The sequence below is a fragment of the Phalangium opilio genome, unplaced genomic scaffold (assembly GCF_054372755.1).
Source record: "Phalangium opilio isolate 3A_F unplaced genomic scaffold, DU_Popi_V2 ptg000002l_1, whole genome shotgun sequence".
NCBI classification, from domain to species: domain Eukaryota; kingdom Metazoa; phylum Arthropoda; class Arachnida; order Opiliones; family Phalangiidae; genus Phalangium; species Phalangium opilio.
The window spans coordinates 15,960,263-15,977,245 of NW_028324144.1; positions in this window are offsets into that span (position 1 = coordinate 15,960,263).

Genomic DNA, 16,983 nt, shown 5'->3' on the forward strand with positions numbered 1-16,983 from the left:
GTAAAAAGCCAAAGTTTTTCCACAATACCTGACGACCATTTAATTTTTGGGCTTCCGTGGCGCAATGGTTAGCGCGTTCGGCTGTTAACCGAAAGGTTGGTGGTTAGAGCTCATCCGGGAGCGGTGTTGTGAGGTCTCAGATGTGACGTAAAAAGTCAAAGTTTTTCCACAATACTTGACGACCATATAATATTTGGGCTTCCGTGGCGCAATGGTTAGCGCTCTTAGCTGTTTTTCAAAAGGTTGGTGGTTCGAGTCCACCCGGGAACGGTGTTGTGAGGTCTCAGATGTAGCGTAAAAAGTCAAAACGTTTCCACTATACCTGACAACCAATTAATTTCTGAGCTTCCGTGTCTCAATGGTTAGCGCGTTCGGCTGTTAACTTATAGGTTGGTGGTTCGAGCCCACCCGGGAGCGATGTTTTGGGATCTCAAATGTAACGTAAAAAGCCAAAGTTTTTCCACAATACCTGACGACCATTTAATTTTTGGGCTTCCTTTGCGCAATGGTTAGCGCGTGTAGCTGTAAACCGAAAGGTTGGTCGTTCGAGCCCACCCAGGAGAGGTGTTGTGGGGTCTTAGATGTAGCGTGAAAAGTCATAACTTTTCCACAATACCTGACAACCATATAATTTCTGAGCTTCCGTGGCTCAATGGTTAGCCCGTTCAGCTGTTAACCAAAAGGTTGGTGGTTCGAGTCCACCCGGGAAAGGTGTTGTGGGGTCTCAGATGTAGCGTGAATAGTCATATGTTTTCCACTATTCCTGACAACCATTTAATTTCCGAGCTTCCGTGGCTCAATGGTTAGCGCGTTCGGTTGTTAACCGAAAGGTTGGTGGTTCGAGCCCACCCGGAAGAGGTGTTGTGAGGTCTCAGATGTAGCGTAAAAAGTCAAAACTTTTCCACTATACGTGTCAACCATTTAATTTCTGAGCTTCCGTGGCTCAATGGTTAGCGCGTTCGGCTGTTAACTAATAGGTTGGTGGTTCGAGCACACCCGGGAGCGATGTTTTGGGATCTCAAATGTAACGTAAAAAACCAAAGTTTTTCCACAATACCTGACGACCATTTAATTTTTGGGCTTCCGTCGCGCAATGGTTAGCGCGTGTAACTGCAAACCGAATGGTTGGTCGTTCGAGCCCACACGGGAGAGGTGTTGTGGGGTCTCAGATGTAGCGTGAAAAGTCATAACTTTTCCACAATACCTGACAACCATATAATTTCTGAGCTTCCGTGGCTCAATGGTTAGCGCGTTCGGTTGTTAACCGAAAGGTTGGTGGTTCGAGCCCACCCGGGAGAGGTGTTGTGGGGTCTAAGATGTAGCGTGAAAAGTCATAACTTTTCCACAATACCTGACAACCATACAATTTCTGAGCTTCCGTGGCTCAATGGTTAGCGCGTTCAGCTGTTAACCGAAAGGTTGGTGGTTCGAGCCCACCCGGGAGAGGTGTTGTGGGGTCTCAGATGTAGCGTGAATAGTCATCATATGTTTTCCCCAATTCCTGACAACCATTTAATTTTCGAATTTCCGTGGCTCAATGGTTAGCGCGTGCGGTTGTTAACCGACAGGTTGGTGGTTCGAGCCCACCCGGGAGAGGTGTTGTGGGGTCTCTGATGTATCGTAAAAGGTCAAAACGTTTCCACAATACGTGACAACCATTTAATTTCTGAGCTTCCGTGGCTCAATAGTTAGCGCGTTTGGCTGTTAACTAATAGTTTGGTGGTTCAAGCCCACCCGGGAGCGGTGTTTTGGGATCTCAAATGTAACGTAAAAAGCCAAAGTTTTTCCACAATACCTGACGACCGTATAATTTTTGGGCTTCCGTGGCTCAATGGTTAGCGCCCTCAGCTGTTATTCAAAAGGTTGGTGGTTCGATTCCACCCGGGAGCGATGTTGTGAGGTCTCAGATGTAGCGTAAAAAGTCAAAACTTTTCCACTATACGTGACAACCATTTAATTTCTGAGCTTCCGTGGCTCTATAGTTAGCGCGTTCGGCTGTTAACTAATAGGTTGGTGGTTCGAGCCCACCCGGGAAAAGTGTTGTGGGGTCTCAGATGTAGCGTGAATAGTCATATGTTTTCCACTATTCCTGACAACCATTTAATTTCCGAGCATCCGTGGCTCAATGGTTAGCGCGTGCGGTTGTTAACCGACAGTTTGGTGGTTCGAGCCCACCCGGGAGCGGTGTTGTGGGGTCTCAGATGTAGCGTGAAAAGTCATAGCTTTTCCACAATACCTGACAACCATATAATTTCTAAGCTTCCGTGGCTCAATGGTTAGCGCGTTCGGCTGTTAACTAATAGGTTGGTGGTTCGAGCCCACCCGGGAGAGGTGTTGTGGGGTCTCAGATGTAGCGTAAAAAGTCAAAACTGTTCCACAATACGTGACAACCATTTAATATCTGAGCTTCCGTGGCTCAATAGTTAGCGCGTTCGGCTGTTAACTTATAGGTTGGTGGTTCAAGCCCACCCGGGAGCGGTGTTTTTGGATCTCAAATGTAACGTAAAAAGCCAAAGTTTTTCCACAATACCTGACGACCATTTAATTTTTGGGCTTCCTTGGCGCAATGGTTAGCGCTTTCAGCTGTTATTCAAAAGGTTGGTGGTTCGAGTCCACCCGGGAGTGGTGTTGTGAGGTCTCAGATGTAGCGTAAAAAGTCAAATTTTTCCACTATACGTGACAACCATTTAATTTCTGAGCATCCGTGGCTCAATGGTTAGCGCGATCGGCTGTTAATTTATAGGTTGGTGGTTCGAGCCCACCCGGGAGCGGTGTTTTGGGATCTCAAATGTAACGTAAAAAGCCAAAGTTTTTCCACAATACCTGACGACCATTTAATTTTTGGGCTTCCGTGGCGCCATGGTTAGCTCGTTCAGCTGTTAACCAAAAGGTTGGTGGTTCGAGTCCACCCGGGAAAGGTGTTGTGGGGTCTCAGATGTAGCGTGAATAGTCATATGTTTTCCACTATTCCTGACAACCATTTAATTTCCGAGCTTCCGTGGCTCAATGGTTAGCGCGTTCGGTTGTTAACCGAAAGGTTGGTGGTTCGAGCCCACCCGGGAGAGGTGTTGTGAGGTCTCAGATGTAGCGTAAAAGGTCAAAACCTTTCCACTATACGTGTCAACCATTTAATTTCTGAGCTTCCGTGGCTCAATGGTTAGCGCGTTCGGCTGTTAACTAATAGGTTGGTGGTTCGAGCACACCCGGGAGCGATGTTTTGGGATCTCAAATATAACGTAAAAAGCCAAAGTTTTTCCACAATACCTGACGACCATTTAATTTTTGGGCTTCCGTGGCGCAATGGTTAGCGCGTTCGGCTGTTAACCGAAAGGTTGGTGGTTCGAGCCCATCCGGGAGCGGTGTTGTGAGGTCTCAGATGTGACGTAAAAAGTCAAAGTTTTTCCACAATACCAGACGAACATTTAATTTTTGGGCTTCCGTTGCGCAATGGTTAACGCGTTTAGATATTAACCGAAAGGTTGGTCGTTCGAGCCCACCCGGGAGAGGTGTTGTGGGGTCTCAGATGAAGCGTGAAAAGTCATAACTTTTCCACAATACCTGACAACCATTTAATTTCTGAGCTTCCGTGGTTCAATGGTTAGCGCGTTCAGCTGTTAACCGAAAGGTTGGTGGTTCGAGCCCACCCGGGAGAGGTGTTGTGGGGTCTCAGATGTAGCGTGAAAAGTCATATCTTTTCCACAATACGTGACAACCATTTAATTTCTGAGCTTCCAAGGCTCGATGGTTAGCGCGTTCGGCTGTTAACTAATAGGTTGGTGGTTCGAGCCCACCCGAGAGCGATGTTTTGGGATCTCAAATGTAACGTAAAAAGCCAAAGTTTTTCCACAATACCTGACGACCATTTAATTTTTGGGCTTCCGTGGCGCAATGGTTAGCGCGTTCGGCTGTTAACCGAAAGGTTGGTGGTTAGAGCTCATCCGGGAGCGGTGTTGTGAGGTCTCAGATGTGACGTAAAAAGTCAAAGTTTTTCCACAATACTTGACGACCATATAATATTTGGGCTTCCGTGGCGCAATGGTTAGCGCTCTTAGCTGTTTTTCAAAAGGTTGGTGGTTCGAGTCCACCCGGGAACGGTGTTGTGAGGTCTCAGATGTAGCGTAAAAAGTCAAAACGTTTCCACTATACCTGACAACCATTTAATTTCTGAGCTTCCGTGTCTCAATGGTTAGCGCGTTCGGCTGTTAACTTATAGGTTGGTGGTTCGAGCCCACCCGGGAGCGATGTTTTGGGATCTCAAATGTAACGTAAAAAGCCAAAGTTTTTCCACAATACCTGACGACCATTTAATTTTTGGGCTTCCTTTGCGCAATGGTTAGCGCGTGTAGCTGTAAACCGAAAGGTTGGTCGTTCGAGCCCACCCAGGAGAGGTGTTGTGGGGTCTTAGATGTAGCGTGAAAAGTCATAACTTTTCCACAATACCTGACAACCATATAATTTCTGAGCTTCCGTGGCTCAATGGTTAGCCCGTTCAGCTGTTAACCAAAAGGTTGGTGGTTCGAGTCCACCCGGGAAAGGTGTTGTGGGGTCTCAGATGTAGCGTGAATAGTCATATGTTTTCCACTATTCCTGACAACCATTTAATTTCCGAGCTTCCGTGGCTCAATGGTTAGCGCGTTCGGTTGTTAACCGAAAGGTTGGTGGTTCGAGCCCACCCGGAAGAGGTGTTGTGAGGTCTCAGATGTAGCGTAAAAAGTCAAAACTTTTCCACTATACGTGTCAACCATTTAATTTCTGAGCTTCCGTGGCTCAATGGTTAGCGCGTTCGGCTGTTAACTAATAGGTTGGTGGTTCGAGCACACCCGGGAGCGATGTTTTGGGATCTCAAATGTAACGTAAAAAACCAAAGTTTTTCCACAATACCTGACGACCATTTAATTTTTGGGCTTCCGTCGCGCAATGGTTAGCGCGTGTAACTGCAAACCGAATGGTTGGTCGTTCGAGCCCACACGGGAGAGGTGTTGTGGGGTCTCAGATGTAGCGTGAAAAGTCATAACTTTTCCACAATACCTGACAACCATATAATTTCTGAGCTTCCGTGGCTCAATGGTTAGCGCGTTCGGTTGTTAACCGAAAGGTTGGTGGTTCGAGCCCACCCGGGAGAGGTGTTGTGGGGTCTAAGATGTAGCGTGAAAAGTCATAACTTTTCCACAATACCTGACAACCATACAATTTCTGAGCTTCCGTGGCTCAATGGTTAGCGCGTTCAGCTGTTAACCGAAAGGTTGGTGGTTCGAGCCCACCCGGGAGAGGTGTTGTGGGGTCTCAGATGTAGCGTGAATAGTCATCATATGTTTTCCCCAATTCCTGACAACCATTTAATTTTCGAATTTCCGTGGCTCAATGGTTAGCGCGTGCGGTTGTTAACCGACAGGTTGGTGGTTCGAGCCCACCCGGGAGAGGTGTTGTGGGGTCTCTGATGTATCGTAAAAGGTCAAAACGTTTCCACAATACGTGACAACCATTTAATTTCTGAGCTTCCGTGGCTCAATAGTTAGCGCGTTTGGCTGTTAACTAATAGTTTGGTGGTTCAAGCCCACCCGGGAGCGGTGTTTTGGGATCTCAAATGTAACGTAAAAAGCCAAAGTTTTTCCACAATACCTGACGACCGTATAATTTTTGGGCTTCCGTGGCTCAATGGTTAGCGCCCTCAGCTGTTATTCAAAAGGTTGGTGGTTCGATTCCACCCGGGAGCGATGTTGTGAGGTCTCAGATGTAGCGTAAAAAGTCAAAACTTTTCCACTATACGTGACAACCATTTAATTTCTGAGCTTCCGTGGCTCTATAGTTAGCGCGTTCGGCTGTTAACTAATAGGTTGGTGGTTCGAGCCCACCCGGGAAAAGTGTTTTGGGGTCTCAGATGTAGCGTGAATAGTCATATGTTTTCCACTTTTCCTGACAACCATTTAATTTCCGAGCATCCGTGGCTCAATGGTTAGCGCGTGCGGTTGTTAACCGACAGTTTGGTGGTTCGAGCCCACCCGGGAGCGGTGTTGTGGGGTCTCAGATGTAGCGTGAAAAGTCATAGCTTTTCCACAATACCTGACAACCATATAATTTCTAAGCTTCCGTGGCTCAATGGTTAGCGCGTTCGGCTGTTAACTAATAGGTTGGTGGTTCGAGCCCACCCGGGAGAGGTGTTGTGGGGTCTCAGATGTAGCGTAAAAAGTCAAAACTGTTCCACAATACGTGACAACCATTTAATATCTGAGCTTCCGTGGCTCAATAGTTAGCGCGTTCGGCTGTTAACTTATAGGTTGGTGGTTCAAGCCCACCCGGGAGCGGTGTTTTTGGATCTCAAATGTAACGTAAAAAGCCAAAGTTTTTCCACAATACCTGACGACCATTTAATTTTTGGGCTTCCTTGGCGCAATGGTTAGCGCTTTCAGCTGTTATTCAAAAGGTTGGTGGTTCGAGTCCACCCGGGAGTGGTGTTGTGAGGTCTCAGATGTAGCGTAAAAAGTCAAATTTTTCCACTATACGTGACAACCATTTAATTTCTGAGCATCCGTGGCTCAATGGTTAGCGCGATCGGCTGTTAATTTATAGGTTGGTGGTTCGAGCCCACCCGGGAGCGGTGTTTTGGGATCTCAAATGTAACGTAAAAAGCCAAAGTTTTTCCACAATACCTGACGACCATTTAATTTTTGGGCTTCCGTGGCGCCATGGTTAGCTCGTTCAGCTGTTAACCAAAAGGTTGGTGGTTCGAGTCCACCCGGGAAAGGTGTTGTGGGGTCTCAGATGTAGCGTGAATAGTCATATGTTTTCCACTATTCCTGACAACCATTTAATTTCCGAGCTTCCGTGGCTCAATGGTTAGCGCGTTCGGTTGTTAACCGAAAGGTTGGTGGTTCGAGCCCACCCGGGAGAGGTGTTGTGAGGTCTCAGATGTAGCGTAAAAGGTCAAAACCTTTCCACTATACGTGTCAACCATTTAATTTCTGAGCTTCCGTGGCTCAATGGTTAGCGCGTTCGGCTGTTAACTAATAGGTTGGTGGTTCGAGCACACCCGGGAGCGATGTTTTGGGATCTCAAATGTAACGTAAAAAACCAAAGTTTTTCCACAATACCTGACGACCATTTAATTTTTGGGCTTCCGTCGCGCAATGGTTAGCGCGTGTAACTGCAAACCGAATGGTTGGTCGTTCGAGCCCACACGGGAGAGGTGTTGTGGGGTCTCAGATGTAGCGTGAAAAGTCATAACTTTTCCACAATACCTGACAACCATATAATTTCTGAGCTTCCGTGGCTCAATGGTTAGCGCGTTCGGTTGTTAACCGAAAGGTTGGTGGTTCGAGCCCACCCGGGAGAGGTGTTGTGGGGTCTAAGATGTAGCGTGAAAAGTCATAACTTTTCCACAATACCTGACAACCATACAATTTCTGAGCTTCCGTGGCTCAATGGTTAGCGCGTTCAGCTGTTAACCGAAAGGTTGGTGGTTCGAGCCCACCCGGGAGAGGTGTTGTGGGGTCTCAGATGTAGCGTGAATAGTCATCATATGTTTTCCACAATTCCTGACAACCATTTAATTTTCGAATTTCCGTGGCTCAATGGTAAGCGCGTGCGGTTGTTAACCGACAGGTTGGTGGTTCGAGCCCACCCGGGAGAGGTGTTGTGGGGTCTCTGATGTATCGTAAAAGGTCAAAACGTTTCCACAATACGTGACAACCATTTAATTTCTGAGCTTCCGTGGCTCAATAGTTAGCGCGTTTGGCTGTTAACTAATAGTTTGGTGGTTCAAGCCCACCCGGGAGCGGTGTTTTGGGATCTCAAATGTAACGTAAAAAGCCAAAGTTTTTCCACAATACCTGACGACCGTATAATTTTTGGGCTTCCGTGGCTCAATGGTTAGCGCCCTCAGCTGTTATTCAAAAGGTTGGTGGTTCGAGTCCACCCGGGAGCGATGTTGTGAGGTCTCAGATGTAGCGTAAAAAGTCAAAACTTTTCCACTATACGTGACAACCATTTAATTTCTGAGCTTCCGTGGCTCTATAGTTAGCGCGTTCGGCTGTTAACTAATAGGTTGGTGGTTCGAGCCCACCCGGGAAAAGTGTTGTGGGGTCTCAGATGTAGCGTGAATAGTCATATGTTTTCCACTATTCCTGACAACCATTTAATTTCCGAGCATCCGTGGCTCAATGGTTAGCGCGTGCGGTTGTTAACCGACAGTTTGGTGGTTCGAGCCCACCCGGGAGCGGTGTTGTGGGGTCTCAGATGTAGCGTGAAAAGTCATAGCTTTTCCACAATACCTGACAACCATATAATTTCTAAGCTTCCGTGGCGCCATGGTTAGCGCGTTCGGCTGTTAACCGAAAGGTTGGTGGTTCGAGCCCATCCGGGAGCGGTGTTGTGAGGTCTCAGATGTGACGTAAAAAGTCAAAGTTTTTCCACAATATCTGACAACCATTTAATTTCTGAGCTTCCGTGGCTCAATAGTTAGCGCGTTCGGCTGTTAACTAATAGGTTGGTGGTTCAAGCCCACCCGGGAACGGTGTTTTGGGATCTCAAATGTAACGTAAAAAGCCAAAGTTTTTCCACAATACCTGACGACCATATAATTTTTGGGCTTCCGTGGCGCAATGGTTAGCGCTCTCAGCTGTTATTCAAAAGGTTGGTGGTTCGGGTCCAGCCGGGAGCGGTGTTGTGAGGTCTCAGATGTAGCGTAAAAAGTCAAAACTTTTCCACTATACGTGACAACCATTTAATTTCTGAGCTTCCGTGGCTCAATGGTTAGCGCGTTCGGCTGTTAATTAATAGGTTGGTGGTTCCACGGAAGCTCAGAAATTAAATGGTTGTCAGGTATTGTGGAAAAGTTATGACTTTTCACGCTACATCTGAGACCTCACAACACCTCTACCGGGTGGGCTCGAACGACCAACCTATTAGTTAACAGCCGAATGCGCTAACCATTGCGCCACGGAAGCCCAAAAATTAAATGTTCGTCAGGTATTGTGGAAAAACTTTGACTTTTTACGTCACATCTGAGACCTCACAACACCGCTCCCGGATGGGCTCGAACCACCAACCTTTCGGTTAACAGCCGAACACGCTAACTATTGCGCCACGGAAGCCCAAAAATTTAATGGTTGTCAGGTATTGTGGAAAAACTTTGGCTTTTTACGTTACATTTGAGATCCCAAAACACCGCTCCCAGGTGGGCTCGAACCACCAACCTATTAGTTAACAGCCGAACGCGCTAACCATTGAGCCACGGAAGCTCAGAAATTAAATGGTTGTCAGGTATTGTGGAAAAGTTATGACTTTTCACGCTACATCTGAGACCTCACAACACCGCTCCTGGATGGGCTCGAACCACCAACTTTTCGGTTAACAGCCGAACGCGCTAACCATTGCGCCACGGAAGCCCAAAAATTAAATGGTCGTCAGGTATTGTGGAAAAACTTTGGCTTTTTACGTTTTATTTGAGATCCCAAAACACCGCTCCCGGGTGGGCTCGAACCACCAACCTATTAGTTAACAACCGAACGCGCTAACCATTGAGCCACGGAAGCTCAGAAATTAAATGGTTGTCAGGTATTGTGGAAAAGTTATGTCTTTTCACGCTACATCAGAGACCGCACAACACCTCTCCCGGGTGGGTTCGAACGACCAACCTTTCGGTTAACAGCTAAACGCGCTAACCATTGCGCAACGGAAGCCCAAAAATTAAATGTTCGTCAGGTATTGTGGAAAAACTTTGAGTTTTTACGTCACATCTGAGACCTCACAACACCGCTCCCGGATGGGCTCGAACCACCAACCTTTCGGTTAACAGCCGAACGCTCTAACTCTTGAGCCACGAAAGCTCAGAAATTAAATGGTTCTCACGTATTTTGGAAAAGTTTTGACTTTTTACGCTACATCTGAGACCCTACAGTACCTCTCCTGGGTGGGCTCGAACCACCAACCTTTCGGTTAACAACCGAACGCGCTAACCATTGAGCCACAGAAGCTCGGAAATTAAATGGTTGTCAGGAATTGTGGAAAACATATGACTTTTCACGCTACATCTGAGACCCCACAACACCTCTCCCGGGTGGGCTCAAACGACCAACCTTTCGGTTAACGGCTAAACGCGCTAACCATTGCGCAAAGGAAGCCCAAAAATTAAATGTTCGTCTGTTATTGTGGAAAAACTTTGGCTTTTTACGTTACATTTGAGATCCCAAAACACCGCTCCCGGGTGGGCTCGAACCACCAACCTAATAACTAACAGCCGAACGCGCTAATCATTGAGCCACGGAAGCTCAGAAATTATATGGTTGTCAGGTATTGTGGAAAAACTTTGGCTTTTTACGTTACATTTGAGATCCCAAAACACCGCTCCCGGGTGGGCTCGAACCACCAACCTATTAGTTAACAGCCGAACGCGCTAACCATTGAGCCACGGAAGCTCAGAAATTAAATGGTTGTCAGGTATTGTGGAAAAGTTATGACTTTTCACGCTACATCTGAGACCTCACAACACCGCTCCCGGATGGGCTCGAACCACCAACCTTTCGGTTAACAGCCGAACGCGCTAACCATTGCGCCACGGAAGCCCAAAAATTAATTGGTCGTCAGGTATTGTGGAAAAACTTTGGCTTATAACGTTACATTTGAGATCCCAAAACACCGCTCCCGGGTGGGCTCGAACCACCAACCTATTAGTTAACAACCGAACGCGCTAACCATTGAGCCACGGAAGCTCAGAAATTAAATGGTTGTCACGTATTGTGGAAAAGATATGACTTTTCACGCTACATCTGAGACCCCACAACACCTCTCCCGGGTGGGCTCGAACGACCAGCCTTTCGGTTAACATCTAAACGCGTTAACCATTGCGCAACGGAAGCCCAAAAATTAAATGTTCGTCAGGTATTGTGGAAAAACTTTGACTTTTTACGTCACATCTGAGACCTCACAACACCGCTCCCGGATGGGCTCGAACCACCAACCTTTCGGTTAACAGCCGAACGCGCTAACCATTGCGCCACGGAAGCCCAAAAACTAAATGGTCGTCAGGTATTGTGGAAAAAATTTGGCTTTTTACGTTACATTTGAGATTCCAAAACATCGCTCCCGGGTGGGCTCGAACCACCAACCTATTAGTTAACATCCGAACGAGCTAACCATTGAGCCACGGAAGCTCAGAAATTAAATGTTCGTCAGGTATTGTGGAAAAACTTTGGCTTTTTACGTTACATTTGAAATCCCAAAACACCGCTCCCGGGTGGGCTCGAACCACCAACCTTTCGATTAACAGCCGAACGCGCTAACCATTGCGCCACGGAAGCCCAAAAGTAAAATGGTCGTCAGGTATCGTGGAAAAACTTTGGCTTTTTACGTTACATTTGAGATCCCAAAACACCGCTCCCAGGTGGGCTCGAACCACCAACCTATTAGCTAACAGCCGAACGCGCTAACCATTGAGCCACGGAAGCTCAGAAATTAAATGGTCGTCAGGTATTGTGGAAAAACTTTGGCTTTTTACGTTACATTTGATATCCCAAAACACCGCTACCGGGTGGGCTCGAACCACCAACCTTTCGGTTAACAGCCGAACGCGCTAACCATTGCGCCACGAAAGCCCAAAAATTATATGGTCGTCAGGTATTGTGGAAAAACTTTGGCTTTTTACGTTACATTTGAGATCCCAAAACACCGCTCCCGGGTGGGCTCGAACCACCAACCTTTCGGTTAACAGCCGAACGCGCTAACCATTGCGCCACGGAAGCCCAAAAACTAAATGGTCGTCAGGTATTGTGGAAAAACTTTGGCTTTTTACGTTACATTTGAGATCCCAAAACACCGCTCCCGGGTGGGCTCGAACCACCAACCTATTAGTTAACAGCCGAAATTAAATGGTTGTCACGTATTGTGGAAAAGATATGACTTTTCACGCTACATCTGAGACCCCACAACACCTCTCCCGGGTGGGCTCGAACGACCAGCCTTTCGGTTAACGTCTAAACGCGTTAACCATTGCGCAACGGAAGCCCAAAAATTAAATGTTCGTCAGGTATTGTGGAAAAACTTTGACTTTTTACGTAACATCTGAAACCTCACAACACCGCTCCCGGATGGGCTCGAACCACCAGCTTTCGCGCCCAAAAACTAAATGGTCGTCAGGTATTGTGGAAAAAATTTGGCTTTTTACGTTACATTTGAGATCCCAAAACATCGCTCCCGGGTGGGCTCGAACCACCAACCTATTAGTTAACAGCCGAACGAGCCAAACATTAAGCCACGGAAGCTCAGAAATTAAATGTTCGTCACGTATAGTGCAAAAGTTATGACTTTTCACGCTACATCTGAGACCCCACAACACCTCTCCCGGGTGGGCTCGAACGACCAACCTTAGATACAAAATCCGTTACATTTGCTTGAATTAATGCAAAAAATACAAAAATAATGGTTTCAGTGGTTATATTTGAAAATAGTGAAAAAATTCTCAAAATAAGCTTTTCTGGTCGAGAAACGTCGATTTTGAAAATGGTATTAAAAATCGAGGTATATTTTTATTTATTGATCAATCAAGATGAAATCACTTTTAAGGAGTATTTTATAGATAATTAAGCTGAATTCGGTCCAAAATTTGTCCAGAAAAAAATGCTTTCAAAAGTGTACCGAAAAAATCGCGTGTTTTTTTTCTTCTAGATACAAAATCCGTGAACGCGATTTCTTACTGAAAATTGAATTTGAACATTTTTTTGAATGAATATCGTTACATTTGCTTGAATTAAAGCAAAAAATACAAAAATAATGGTTTCAGTGGTTATATTTGAAAATAATGAAAAAATTCTCAAAATAAGCTTCTCTAGTCGAGAAACGTCGATTTTGAAAATGGTATTAAAAATCGAGGTATATTTTTATTTATTGATCAATCAAGATGAAATCACTTTTAAGGAGTATTTAATAGGTTATTAAGCTGAATTCAGTCAAAAATTTGTCCAGAAAAAAATGCATTCAAAAGTGTACCGAAAAAATCGCATGTTTTTTTCTTCTAGATACAAAATCCGTGAACACGATTTCTTACTGAAAATTGAATTTGAACAGTTTTTTGAATGAATATCGTTACATTTGCTTGAATTAAAGCAAAAAATACAAAAATAATGGTTTCAGTGGTTATATTTGAAAATAATGAAAAAATTCTCAAAATAAGCTTCTCTGGTCGAGAAACGTCGATTTTGAAAATGGAATTAAAAATCGAGGTATATTTTTATTTATTGATCAATCAAGATGAAATCACTTTTAAGGAGTATTTTATAGGTAATTAAGCTGAATTCGGTCAAAAATTTGTCCAGAAAAAAATGCATTCAAAAGTGTGCCGAAAAAATCGCATGTTTTTTTTTCTTCAAAATACAAAATCCGTGACAACGATTTCTTACTGAAAATTGAATTTGAACCAGTTTTTTGAATGAAAATCGTTACATTTTCTTGAATTAAAGCAAAAATACAAAAATAATGGTTTCAGTGGTTATATTTGAAAATAGTGAAAAATTCTCAAAATGTGCTTCTCTGGTCGAGAATCGTCGATTTTGAAAAATGGTATTAAAAATCGAGGTATATTTTTATTTATTGATCAATCAAGATGAAATCACATTTAAGGAGTATTTTATAGGTAATTAAGCTGAATTCGGTCAAAAATTTGTCCACAAAAAAATGCATTCAAAAGTGTACCGAAAAAATCGCATGTTTTTTTTCTTCTAGATACAAAATCCGTGAACACGATTTCTTACTGAAAATTGAATTTGAACACTTTTTTGAATGAATATCGTTACATTTGCTTGAATTAAAGCAAAAAATACAAAAATAATGGTTTCAGTGGTTATATTTGAAAATAATGAAAAAATTCTCAAAATAAGCTTTTCTGGTCGAGAAACGTCGATTTTGAAAATGGTATTAAAAATCGAGGTATATTTTTATTTATTGATCAATCAAGATGAAATCACTTTTAAGGAGTATTTTATAGGTAATTAAGCTGAATTCGGTCAAAAATTTGTCCAGAAAAAAAAGCATTCAAAAGTGTACCGAAAAAATCGCATGTTTTTTTTCTTCTAGATACAAAATCCGTGAACACGATTTCTTACTGAAAATTGAATTTGAACAGTTTTTTGAATGAATATCGTTACATTTGCTTGAATTAAAGCAAAAAATACAAAAATAATGGTTTCAGTGGTTATATTTGAAAATAATGAAAAAATTCTCAAAATAAGCTTTTCTGGTCGAGAAACGTCGATTTTGAAAATGGTATTAAAAATCGAGGTATATTTTTATTTATTGATCAATCAAGATGAAATCACTTTTAAGGAGAATTTTATAGGTTATTAAGCTGAATTCGGTCAAAAATTTGTCCAGAAAAAAATGCATTCAAAAGTGTGCCGAAAAAATCGCATGTTTTTTTTTCTTCAAAATACAAAATCCGTGACAACGATTTCTTACTGAAAATTGAATTTGAACCAGTTTTTTGAATGAAAATCGTTACATTTTCTTGAATTAAAGCAAAAATACAAAAATAATGGTTTCAGTGGTTATATTTGAAAATAGTGAAAAAATTCTCAAAATGTGCTTCTCTGGTCGAGAATCGTCGATTTTGAAAAATGGTATTAAAAATCGAGGTATATTTTTATTTATTGATCAATCAAGATGAAATCACATTTAAGGAGTATTTTATAGGTAATTAAGCTGAATTCGGTCAAAAATTTGTCCACAAAAAAATGCATTCAAAAGTGTACCGAAAAAATCGCATGTTTTTTTTCTTCTAGATACAAAATCCGTGAACACGATTTCTTACTGAAAATTGAATTTGAACACTTTTTTGAATGAATATCGTTACATTTGCTTGAATTAAAGCAAAAAATACAAAAATAATGGTTTCAGTGGTTATATTTGAAAATAATGAAAAAATTCTCAAAATAAGCTTTTCTGGTCGAGAAACGTCGATTTTGAAAATGGTATTAAAAATCGAGGTATATTTTTATTTATTGATCAATCAAGATGAAATCACTTTTAAGGAGTATTTTATAGGTAATTAAGCTGAATTCGGTCAAAAATTTGTCCAGAAAAAAAAGCATTCAAAAGTGTACCGAAAAAATCGCATGTTTTTTTTCTTCTAGATACAAAATCCGTGAACACGATTTCTTACTGAAAATTGAATTTGAACAGTTTTTTGAATGAATATCGTTACATTTGCTTGAATTAAAGCAAAAAATACAAAAATAATGGTTTCAGTGGTTATATTTGAAAATAATGAAAAAATTCTCAAAATAAGCTTTTCTGGTCGAGAAACGTCGATTTTGAAAATGGTATTAAAAATCGAGGTATATTTTTATTTATTGATCAATCAAGATGAAATCACTTTTAAGGAGAATTTTATAGGTTATTAAGCTGAATTCGGTCAAAAGTTTGTCCAGAAAAAAATGCATTCAAAAGTGTACCGAAAAAATCGCATGTCTTTTTTCTTCTAGATACAAAATCCGTGAACACGATTTCTTACTGAAGATTGAATTTGAACAGTTTTTTGAATGAATATCGTTACATTTGCTTGAATTAAAGCAAAAAATACAAAATGAATGGTTTCAGTGGTTATATTTGAAAATAATGAAAAAATTCTCAAAATAAGCTTTTCTGGTCGAGAAACGTCGATTTTGAAAATGGTATTAAAAATCGAGGTATATTTTTATTTATTGATCAATCAAGATGAAATCACTTTTAAGGAGAATTTTATAGATTATTAAGCTGAATTCGGTCAAAAGTTTGTCCAGAAAAAAATGCATTCAAAAGTGTACCGAAAAAATCGCATGTCTTTTTTCTTCTAGATACAAAATCCGTGAACACGATTTCTTACTGAAGATTGAATTTGAACAGTTTTTTGAATGAATATCGTTACATTTGCTTGAATTAAAGCAAAAAATACAAAAATAATGGTTTCAGTGGTTATATTTGAAAATAGTGAAAAAATTCTCAAAATGTGCTTCTCTGGTCGAGAAACGTCGATTTTGAAAATGGTATTAAAAATCGAGGTATATTTTTATTTATTGATCAATCAAGATGAAATCACTTTTAAGGAGTATTTTATAGGTTATTAAGCTGAATTCGATCAAAAATTTGTCCAGAAAAAAATGCATTCAAAATTGTACCGAAAAAATCGCATGTTTTTTTTCTTCTAGATACAAAATCCGTGAACACGATTTCTTACTGAAAATTGAATTTGAACAGTTTTTTGAATGAATATCGTTACATTTGCTTGAATTAAAGCAAAAAATACAAAAATAATGGTTTCAGTGGTTATATTTGAAAATAATGAAAAAATTCTCAAAATAAGCTTCTCTGGTTGAGAAACGTCGATTTTGAAAATGGTATTAAAAATCGAGGTATATTTTTATTTATTGATCAATCAAGATGAAATCACTTTTAAGGAGTATTTTATAGATAATTAAGCTGAATTCGGTCAAAAATTTGTCCACAAAAAAATGCATTCAAAAGTGTACCGAAAAAATCGCATGTTTTTTTTCTTCTAGATACAAAATCCGTGAACACGATTTCTTACTGAAAATTGAATTTGAACACTTTTTTGAATGAATATCGTTACATTTGCTTGAATTAAAGCAAAAAATACAAAAATAATGGTTTCAGTGGTTATATTTGAAAATAATGAAAAAATTCTCAAAATAAGCTTTTCTGGTCGAGAAACGTCGATTTTGAAAATGGTATTAAAAATCGAGGTATATTTTTATTTATTGATCAATCAAGATGAAATCACTTTTAAGGAGAATTTTATAGGTTATTAAGCTGAATTCGGTCAAAAGTTTGTCCAGAAAAAAATGCATTCAAAAGTGTACCGAAAAAATCGCATGTCTTTTTTCTTCTAGATACAAAATCCGTGAACACGATTTCTTACTGAAGATTGAATTTGAACAGTTTTTTGAATGAATATCGTTACATTTGCTTGAATTAAAGCAAAAAATACAAAATGAATGGTTT